This window comes from Suncus etruscus, chromosome 6, assembly GCF_024139225.1.
Source record: "Suncus etruscus isolate mSunEtr1 chromosome 6, mSunEtr1.pri.cur, whole genome shotgun sequence".
Lineage (NCBI taxonomy): Eukaryota > Metazoa > Chordata > Mammalia > Eulipotyphla > Soricidae > Suncus > Suncus etruscus.
The window spans coordinates 136,468,920-136,480,406 of record NC_064853.1 but is presented as its reverse complement, the minus strand read 5'-3'; the positions used below and the strand labels follow the sequence as shown (position 1 = coordinate 136,480,406).

General features: G+C 39.3%; 1 non-coding gene across 1 annotated transcript; it reads left to right on the top strand.

The window, feature by feature from the left end:
- Positions 1–10,079: 10,079 nt before the first annotated feature.
- LOC126012532 (small nucleolar RNA SNORA51) lies at positions 10,080–10,212 on the top strand. Its single transcript, XR_007496990.1, has one exon. It is a non-coding gene; the product is annotated as a small nucleolar RNA SNORA51 (small nucleolar RNA).
- The last annotated feature ends 1,275 nt before the right edge of the window (positions 10,213–11,487 follow it).

The window sequence follows — 11,487 nt, the reverse complement described above, 5'->3', positions numbered from 1 at the left end:
GGTCTAAGTTCAATTTTTTGCAAGTGGCTATCCAATTGTGCCAACACCACTTGTTGAAGAGGCTTTCCCTGTTCCATTTAGGATTTCCTGCTCCTTTATCAAAAATTAGGTGTTTGTATGTCTGGGGAACATTTTCTGAGTATTCAAGCCTATTCCACTGATCTGAGGGCCTGTCCTTATTCCAATACCATGCTGTTTTGATAACTATTGCTTTGTGTGGGCGACCGAGTACCCACATGTTTAAAGGAACTTTGTATGGATTTTTCACCGCTGCCTGATTCAAGCCAAAAGTTTGCATAGCCCTGAGCCAAAAGAACCCTGCAAATAAACTTAGCTCACCACAGAGAACCTGGCTTAACTAGGTTCCTTAATCTTTCCATGGAATCTGTTTTTGTAACTGCTCTCAAGCATAGTCATAAATAGATTTTTGTAAGGTTTAAACTGTTAGAATCTATTAAGGATTTGCTTCCCCTCCCCCCATCCTGCCAGGTTTCTCCTTATCCTTCCCGCCATCAAAATGTGTCTGCTCCCATTGGTTAAAAATCGTTGTACCTGTACAAATCTGATTGGTTTAAGTTTCAATCCTGTGTTTTTGCTCCTCCCACTGAAACAGGCTATAAAAGCTTTGCTTATTCTCTCAATAAACCTCTTGACAGGAATTCAGCTTGAGCTTTTATTATTAACTTCTACGGATTAATTTTCTAGGTGTTCACAAAAGAGCTTAACACTCGCGAATTATTTGTAGCTGCTTTTGCCTTCTGTTCCGGTTAAGAGAAAGCGGCTGGCCGGAATTCTCTCCCAGCAAAGGACAGGAGCAAAGGCTGATACAGCTTTGTAGTACAGTTTAAAGTTGGAGAAAGTAATTCCTCCCATATTCTTTTTCCCAATGATTGCTTTAGCTATTTGAGGGTGTTTATTGTTCCAAATGAATTTCAAAAGTGCCTGATCCACTTCTTTGAAGAATATCACGGGTATGTTTAGAGGGATAGCATTAAATCTGTATAATGCCTTGGGGAGTATTGCCATTTTGATGATGTTAATCCTGCCAATCCATGAGCAGGGTATGTGTTTCCATTTCCGTGTGTCCTCTCTTATTTCTTGGAGCAGAGTTTTATAGTTTTCTTTGTATAGGTCCTTCACATTTTTAGTCAAGTTGATTCCAAGATATTTGAGTTTGTGTGGAACTATTGTAAATTGGAGTTCTTTTCTTAATGTCCATTTCATCCTTATTACTATTGGTGTATAGGAAGGCCATTGATTTTTGTGTGTTAATTTTGTAGCCTGCCACCTTGCTATATGAGTCTATTGTTTCTAGAAGCTTTTTGGTAGAGTTTTTAGGGTTTTCTAAGTACAGTATCATGTCATCTGCAAACAGCGAGAGCTTGATTTCTTACTTTCCTATCTGGATTCCCTTGATATCTTTTTCTTGCCTAATCGCTATAGCAAGTACTTCCAGTGCTATGTTGAATAGGAGTGGTGAGAGTGGACAGCCTTGTCTTGTGCCAGAATTTAGAGGGAATGCTTTTAGTTTTTCTCCATTGCGGATAATATTTGCCACTGGCTTGTGGTAGATGGCCTTAACTATATTGAGAAAGGTTCCTTCCATTCCCATCTTGCTGAGAGTTTTGATCAAGAATGGGTGTTGGACCTTATCAAATGCTTTCTCTGCATCTATTGATATGATCATGTGGTTTTTATTTTTCTTGTTATTGATGTTGTGTATTATGTTGATAGATTTACGGATGTTAAACCAGCCTTGCATTCCTGGGATGAAACCTACTTGATCATAGTGGATGATCTTCTTAATGAGGCATTGAATCCTATTTGCCAGGATTTTGTTGAGAATCTTTGCATCTGCATTCATCAGCGATATTGGTCTGTAATTTTCTTTTTTTTTGTAGCATCTCTGTCTGGTTTAGGTATCAAGGTGATGTTGGCTTCATAAAAGCTATTTGGAAGTATTTCCGTTTGTTCAATTTCATGAAAGAGTCTTGCCAGGATTGGTAGTACTTCCTCTTGGAAAGTTTGAAAGAATTCATTAGTGAATCCATCTGGGCCTGGGCTTTTGTTTTTAGGCAGACACTTGATTACCATTTTAATTTCATCAGTGGTGATGGGGATGTTTAGATATGCTACATCCTCTTCCTTCAAAAGTGGAAGATTATAAGAGTCCAAGAATTTATCCATTTCTTCCAGGTTCTCATTTTTGGTGGCGTAGAGTTTCTCAAAGTAGTTTCTGATTACCCTTTGAATCTCTGTCATATCAGTAGTGATCTCTCCTTTTTCATTCCTAATACGAGTTATCAAGTTTCTCTCTCTCTCTTTCTTTGTTAGGTTTGCCAGTGGTCTATCAATCTTGTTTATTTTTTCAAAGAACCAACTTCTGCTTTCGTTGATCTTTCAGATTTTTTTTTTGGGTTTCCAGTCCATTGATTTCTGCTCTCAGCTTTGTTATTTCCTTCTGTCTTCCTATTTTTGGGTCCTTTTGTTGAGCACTTTCTAGTTCTATTAGCTGTGTCATTAAGCTACTCAGGTAAGCTCCTTCTTCCTTCCTGATGTGTGCTTGCAAAGCTATAAATTTTCCTCTCAGTACTGCTTTTGCTGTGTCCCATAAGTTCTGAGAGTTTGTGTCTTGATTGTCATTTGTTTCCAGGAACCTTTTGATTTCCTCCTTGATTTCATCTCGGACTCACTGGTTATTGAGTATGAGGCTGTTTAACTTCCAGGTGTTAAAGTTTTTCTTCTGAGTCCCTTTGGAATTCACAAATAATTTCAGAGCCTTGTGGTCAGCGAAGGTAGTCTGCAAAATTTCTATCCTCTTGATATTATGGAGGTATTTCTTATGTGCCAGCATGTAGTCTATCCTGGAGAATGTCCCATGTACATTGGAGAAGAATGTGTATCCAGGTTTCTGAGGATGGAGTGTCCTATATATATTCACTAGGCCTCTTTCTTCCATTTCTCTCCTCAGGTCTAGTATATTCTTGTTGGGTTTCAGTCTGGTTGACCTATCCAGTGTTGACAAAGCCGTGTTGAGGTCTCCCACAATTATTGTGTTGTTATTGATATTATTTTTCAGATTTGTCAATAGTTGTATTAAATATTTTGCTGGCCCCTCATTCGGTGCATATATGTTTCGGAGAGTGATTTCTTCCTGCTCTACGTACCCCTTGATTAATATAAAATGTCCATCTTTGTCCCTTACAACCTTCCTGAGTATAAAGTTTGCATTATCTGATATTAGTATGGCCACTCCAGCTTTTTTATGGGTGTTGTTTGCTTGGATAATTTTTCTCCAGCCATTTATTTTGAGTCTATGTTTGTTCTGACTATTCAGGTGCGTTTCTTGTAGGCAGCAGAAGGTTGAATTGAGTTTTTTGATCCATTTGGCCACTCTGTGTCTCTTGACTGGTGCATTTAGTCCATTGACGTTGAGAGAAAGAATTGTCCTGGGATTATCAATGGACTAAACGCACCAGTTAAGAGACACAGAGTGGCTAAATGGATCAAAAAACTCAATCCAGCCTTCTGCTGCCTACAAGAAATGCACCTGAATAGTCAGAACAAACATAGACTCAAAATAAAAGGCTGGAGAAAAGTTATCCAAGCAAACAACACCCATAAAAAAGCTGGAGTGGCCATACTAATATCAGATAATGCAAACTTTATACTCAGGAAGGTTGTAAGGGACAAAGACGGACATTTTATATTAATCAAGGGGTACGTAGAGCAGGAAGAATTCACTCTCCTAAACATATATGCACCTAATGAGGGGCCAGCAAAATATTTAATACAACTGTTGACAAATCTGAAAAATAATATCAACAACAACACAATAATTGTGGGGGACCTTAACACGGCTTTGTCAACACTGGACAGGTCAACCAGACTGAAACCCAACAAGAATATACTAGACCTGAGGAGAGAAATGGAAGAAAGAGGCCTAGTGGATATATATAGGACACTCCATCCCCAGAAACCTGGATACACATTCTTCTCCAATGTACATGGGACATTCTCCAGGATAGACTACATGCTGGCACATAAAACATACCTCCATAATATCAAGAGGATAGAAATTTTGCAGACTACCTTCGCTGACCACAAGGATCTGAAATTATTTGTGAACTCCAAAGGGACTCAGAAGAAACACTTTAACACCTGGAAGTTAAACAGCCTCATGCTCAATAACCAGTGGGTCCGAGATGAAATCAAGGAGGAAATCAAAAGGTTCCTGGAAACAAATGACAATAAAGACACAAACTCTCAGAACTTATGGGACACAGCAAAAGCAGTACTGAGAGGAAAATTTATAGCTTTGCAAGCACACATCAGGAAGGAAGAAGGAGCTTACCTGAGTAGCTTAATGACACAGCTAATAGAACTAGAAAATGCTCAACAAAAGGACCCAAGAATAGGAAGACAGAAGGAAATAACAAAGCTGAGAGCAGAAATCAACGAAGTGGAAACTCAAAAAACAATCCGAAAGATCAACGAAAGCAGAAGTTGGTTCTTTGAAAAAATAAACAAGATTGATAGACCACTGGCAAACCTAACAAAGAAAGAGAGAGAGAGAAACTTGATAACTCGTATCAGGAATGAAAAAGGAGAGATCACTACTGATATGACAGAGATTCAAAGGGTAATCAGAAACTACTTTGAAAAACTCTACGCCACTAAAAATGAGAACCTGGAAGAAATGGATAAATTCTTGGACTCTTATAATCTTCCACGGTTGAAGGAAGAGGATGTAGCATATCTAAACACCCCCATCACCATTGATGAAATTAAAACAGTAATCAAATGTCTGCCGAAAAACAAAAGCCCAGGTCCAGATGGATTCACTAATGAATTCTATCAAACTTTCCAAGAGGAACTACTGCCAATCTTGGCAAGACTCTTTCATGAAATTGAACAAACAGAAACACTTCCAAATAGCTTTTATGAAGCCAACATCACCTTGATACCTAAACCAGACAGAGACTCTACCAAAAAAGAAAATTACAGACCAATATCACTGATGAATGCAGATGCAAAGATCCTCAACAAAATCCTGGCAAATAGGATTCAATGCCTCGTTAAGAAGATCATCCACTACGATCAAGTAGGTTTCATCCCAGGCATGCAAGGCTGGTTTAACATCCGTAAATCTATCAACATAATACACAACATCAATAACAAGAAAAATAAAAACCACATGATCATATCAATAGATGCAGAGAAAGCATTTGATAAGGTCCAACACCCATTCTTGATCAAAACTCTCAGCAAGATGGGAATGGAGGGAACCTTTCTCAATATAGTTAAGGCCATCTACCACAAGCCAGTGGCAAATATTATCCTCAATGGAGAAAAACTGAAAGCCTTCCCTCTAAATTCTGGCACAAGACAAGGCTGTCCTCTCTCACCACTCCTATTCAACATAGCACTGGAAGTACTTGCTATAGCGATTAGGCAAGAAAAGGATATCAAGGGAATCCAGATAGGAAAGGAAGAAGTCAAGCTCTCACTGTTTGCAGATGACATGATACTCTACTTAGAAAACCCTAAAGACTCTATCAAAAAGCTTCTAGAAACAATAGACTCATATAGCAAGGTGGCAGGCTACAAAATTAACACACAAAAATCAATGGCCTTTCTATATACCAATAGTAATAAGGATGAAATGGACATTAAGAAAACAACCCCATTCACAATAGTACCACACAAACTCAAATATCTTGGAATCAACTTGACTAAATATGTGAAGGACCTATACAAAGAAAACTATAAAACTCTGCTCCAAGAAATAAGAGAGGACACACGGAAATGGAAACACATACCCTGCTCATGGATTGGCAGGATTAACATCATCAAAATGTCAATACTCCCCAAGGCATTATACAGATTTAATGCCATCCCTCTAAAGATACCCATGACATTCTTCAAAGAAGTGGATCAGACACTTTTGAAATTCATTTGGAACAATAAACACCCTCGAATAGCTAAAGCAATCATTGGGAAAAAGAATATGGGAGGAATTACTTTTCCCAACTTTAAACTGTACTACAAAGCAACAATTATCAAAACAGCATGGTATTGGAATAAGGATAGGTCCTCAGATCAGTGGAATAGGCTTGAATACTCAGAAAATGTTCCCCAGAGATACAACCATCTAATTTTTGATAAAGGAGCAGGAAATCCTAAATGGAGCAGGGAAAGCCTCTTCAACAAGTGGTGTTGGCACAATTGGATAGCCACTTGCAAAAAATTAAACTTAGACCCCCAGCTAACATCATGTACAAAGGTAAAATCCAAATGGATTAAAGACCTCGATATCAGCCCCAAAACCATAAGATATATAGAACAGCACATAGGCAAAACACTCCAGGACATTACAGGCATCTTCAAGGAGGAAACTGCACTCTCCAAGCAAGTGAAAGCAGAGATTAACAGATGGGAATATATTAAGCTGAGAAGCTTCTGCACCTCAAAGGAAATAGCGCCCAGGATACAAGAGCCACCCACTGAGTGGGAGAAACTATTCACCCAATACCCATCAGATAAGGGGCTAATCTCCAAAATATACAAGGCACTGACAGAACTTTACAAGAAAAAAACATCTAACCCCATCAAAAAATGGGGAGAAGAAATGAACAGACACTTTGACAAAGAAGAAATACGCATGGCCAAAAGACACATGAAAAAATGTTCCACATCACTAATCATCAGGGAGATGCAAATCAAAACAACGATGAGATACCACCTCACACCCCAGAGAATGGCACACATCACAAAGAATGAGAATAAACAGTGTTGGCGGGGATGTGGAGAGAAAGGAACTCTTATCCACTGCTGGTGGGAATGCTGTCTAGTTCAACCTTTATGGAAAGCGATATGGAGATTCCTCCAAAAACTGGAAATCGAGCTCTCATACGATCCAGCTATACCACTCCTAGGAATATACCCTAGGAACACAAAAATACAATACAAAAACCCCTTCCTTACACCTATATTCATCGCAGCTCTATTTACCATAGCAAGACTCTGGAAATAACCAAGATGCCCTTCAACAGACGAATGGCTAAAGAAACTGTGGTACATATACACAATGGAATATTATGCAGCTGTCAGGAGAGATGAAGTCATGAAATTTTCCTATACATGGATGTACACGGAATCTATTATGCTGAGTGAAATAAGTCAGAGAGAGAGAGAGAAAAACGCAGAATGGTCTCACTCATCTATGGGTTTTAAGAAAAATGAAAGACACCCTTGTAATAATAATTTTCAGACACAAAAGAGAAAAGAGCTGGAAGTTCCAGCTCACCTCAGGAAGCTCACCACAAAGAGTGATGAGTTTAGTTAGAGAAATAACTACATTTTGAACTGTCCTAATATTGAGAATGTATGAGGGAAATGTAGAGCCTGTTTAGGGTACAGGCGGGGGTTGGGGGGGGAGGAGGGAGATTTGGGACTTGGGTGATGGGAATGTTGCACTGGTGATGGGTGGTGTTCCTTTTATGACTGAAACCCAAACACAATCATGTATGTAATCAAGGTGTTTAAATAAAAAAAAATTAAAAAAAAAAAAAGAATTGTCCTGGGATTTAATGCCATCTTTATATCGAAATTTGGTGTGTCTTTTGGTTAGTCTTGTCTTAAATTAGGTCTTTCAGTTTTTCTCTTAAGACTGGTTTTGTGTCTGTAAAGTTTCTGAGCTGTTTTTTGTCTGTGAAACCATGTATTCTTCCGTCAAACCGGAAAGTGAGTTTTGCTGGGTACAGTATTCTGGGTGAAGCATTCATTTCATTCAGTCTTGTCACAATATCCCACCACTGCTTTCTGGCATTGAGTGTTTCTGGTGACAAGTCTGCTGTAAATCTCAAGGATGCTTGCTTGAACGTAATTTCCCCTTTTGATCTTGCTGTTTTCAGAATTCTGTCTCTACCTGTGGGATTTGTCATTGTGACTAGGATGTGTCTTGGGGTGGTTTTTCTGGGGTCTCTTTTGGTTGGTACTCTTCGGGCATGCAGGATTTGATCACATATATTCTTTAGCTCTGGGAGTTTCTCTTTAATGATGTTCTTGACCGTTGATTCTTCCTGGAAATTTTCTTCCTGGGTCTCTGGGACTCCAATGATTCTTAAGTTGTTTCTGTTGATCTTATCATAGACCTCTATTTTCATCTGTTCCCATTCTTTGACTAATTTTTCCATTGTCTGCTCATTTGCTTTAAGTTTTTTTTTTCCAATCTCTCCTGCTGTATGGAATTGTTATGTATCTCATCTTCCACAGCACCAAGTCTATTTTCAGCTTCTGATACCCTGTCCCAGAGCTTATCCATTTTGTCATTCAGTTCGTTTACTGACTTTTTCAGGCCTGTTAGTTGACATGTTTCAGTTTGGAGTTTTGTGATTTCTGTCTTCAAATTTTCTTGGTTCTTATTAGTGTTCTGTTCAACTCGATCCATGGTTTCTTTGAGTTCTTTGAGCATCTTCCATATTGCTAGTCTAAAGTCCTTATCTGAGAGGTTGATTAGTTGGTTGGTCATTGTCTGATCATCAGAATTGTCATCTTCATTCTCTGTGTCTGATGTTGGCCTGCATTGTTTCCCCATTGTCACACTTGTATTGTGGGTTTTCCTACGTGTTGTGGTGGTATTCATTGGCTATATGATGCAGGCAGCACACTCCTCTGGCTCCGCCCTTTCTGGATGGGCCGACTTGCCTCTAAGGGAGGGGAGTCCTCCGTGGATGAAGCCTCACACAGGATCAAATCTTAGGCCTGAGCATGCAACGGAGAAGACAGTCCAGAGAGAAATGCTTGCTTCTGTGATAAAGCACAGTTCTTAGTGTGACTTTTTCTTCTTGCGATGGTGTTCTTTTCTTAGAAAGAGCGCACGGCCGCGTAGCGAAGCGAAGCTGGAGCGTCTTTCGCCCCACTCCCAAGAGTTTCATGCAAGAGGACAGTTGACAGACATACACAGGTAGAACTCACAGGTTTTCACAGTTGGGCCTCACTGGGCAGGTGTATTTTCGTGGATTTTCCCTGCCTGATGTCACAAACAGGGGACCCGGTTTTTCTGTTCTGGCCCTGTATCCTCTTTAAAGATACCTTTAGTATCAATGTCATGGAGTATTTGACATGCATGTTGTTCTATATACTTTATGGTTTCAGGTTTGATATCTAGGTCTTTAATCCATTTGGATTTTACCTTTATACACAGAGTTAACTGGAGATCTAAGTTCGCTTTTTTACAAGTGGCTAGCCAGTTGTGCCAACACCACTTATTGAAGAGGTCTTCCCTGTTCCATTTAGGATTTCTTGCACCTTTATCAAAAATTAGGTGATGGTATAACTGGGGAACATTCTCTGAGTACTCAAGCCTGTTCTACTGCTGGTGGGAGTGCCATCTGGTCCAACCTTTGTGGAAAGCGATATGGAGATTCCTCCAAAAGCTGGAAGTTGAGCTCCCATATGATCCAGCTATACCACTCTTAGGGATATGTCCTAGGAACACAAAAATGCAATCCAAAAATCCCTTTCTCACACCTATATTCATTGCAGCATTTTTTACAATAGCCAGACTCTGTAAACAGCCTAGATGCCCCTCAATAGATGAATGGTTAAAGAAACTATGGTACATATACACAATGGAATATTATGCAGCCATCAGAAGAGATAAAGTCATGAAATTTTCCTATACATGGATGTATATGGAATCTATTATGCTGAGTGAAATAAATCAGAGGAGAGAGATAAACACAGAATGGTCTCCCTGATCTATGGGTTTTGAGAAAAATGAAAAACATTTGTGTAATGATTCTCAGAGACAAAATAGACAAAATGGACTGGCGGGTCCAGCTCCTAACATGAAGCTCACCACAGGAATTGTTTAGTGCAGTCACAGAAATGATTACACTGAGAACTATCATGACAAAATGTGACTGAATGAGGGAAGTAGAAAGCCTATCAGAGTACAGGCCTGTATGGGGTGGGGAGGAAGGACACTTGGGATATTGGTCATGGGAATGTTGCACTGGTGAAGGATTTACGTATATATATATATGTTAAAAAGTCAAAAGAATAAAAGATAAGGCCTCCAAATTCTTACCAGAGGCTGTGTTCTTTACACTGACTATATAGAAAGAGGAGGTACAGTAAATGTACCCCATATACACCTCAACCCAGGCCCTTTGCCTGGTCTGTATTGTGAATTGGGGGACAAAAAATTCCATGTGGTGTTATAATTTATAAATAAGTGAGATGACACTTCCAAGAATACATATACATCACTTTTTAGGAAGGATTTAGAAGAATTACAGAAATAAATTAAATGCACAACAGAAGTAGTGCAAGTGAGAATTGGTCCCTGTAGGTTTGTGGAGATAAGAGATAAGATATGGTAAAAGATAAGAGAGGAAGAGATAAATTAGTTGAAGGAGAACAGTTTGCATCTCCTTTTGGGTCACACCAGGCAGTACTCAGGGATTACTCCTGGCTCTGCGATCAGAAATCATTCCCCTACCTGTCTCTAAGGCAAACATTTATCTTCTTTTCCCCCCCATTTCCTTCCTTTTGGGCACTATGGTTTGTAATATTAATACTGAAAGGGTATCATGTGGATCACTTTATCTCTTTTCAGCACCCAGTTCTTGTTCAGATCAATCATTTCCAACTATCATTGTTAGAGTGGCTCCTTCTCTACATTAATTACACTCCCCCACTATTTGTGGCAAGCTTACTATCATGGGTCAGTCCTTCTAGCTCCTTTTCTATTGTACATATGTTTATATGTATGCAATAAAGCCCAACAGCCTATTGCACTTCTGTGCTTTCTCATTCTCTGATTTTATTTTTCAAAAATGCTTTTCTTTTGTTTTTGTTTTTGTTTTATGGGTCACACCCAGCAATGCTCAGGAGTTACTCCTGTCTCTACGCTCAGAAATCACTCCTGGCAGGCTCGGGCACCATATGGAATGTTGGGATTCGAACCACCGTCCTTCTGCATGCAAGGCAAACACCCTACCTCCATGCTATCTCTCCAGCCCCTGTTTTTCTTTTTTTCACTCCTCCCTCCTTCTTTTCTCTTTCTCTCTCTCTTCTTCCTTCCTTCCTTTCTTCTTTCTTTCTCTCTTTCAGTTGGGACTACTTTGTACTTTGGATGTGCTCCCATCAGTGCTCAAGGGATCATGCGATGCCAGACATTGAACCACAGTTAGCTGCATCAACATGAGCACCTTAAACCCTGTATTATCTCTCCAGCCCTCACTATTCCTTTGAAATATTCTAAGAAAGAATATTTATTGAGTGTCTACTATTACCAGGTACTTTTTTAAGTTCTTTATACACATGAGCTCATTCATGCTTCAAGACAATGTACTAGTATTATCTACTTACTTAAAATGGAGAAACCAAAACACAGAAGATTTACAAAACTCCCCTAAGCTAGGCAGCTGTTACATAATAGATTTGTGGATTAAAACCCACTGTGGCATCAACAAT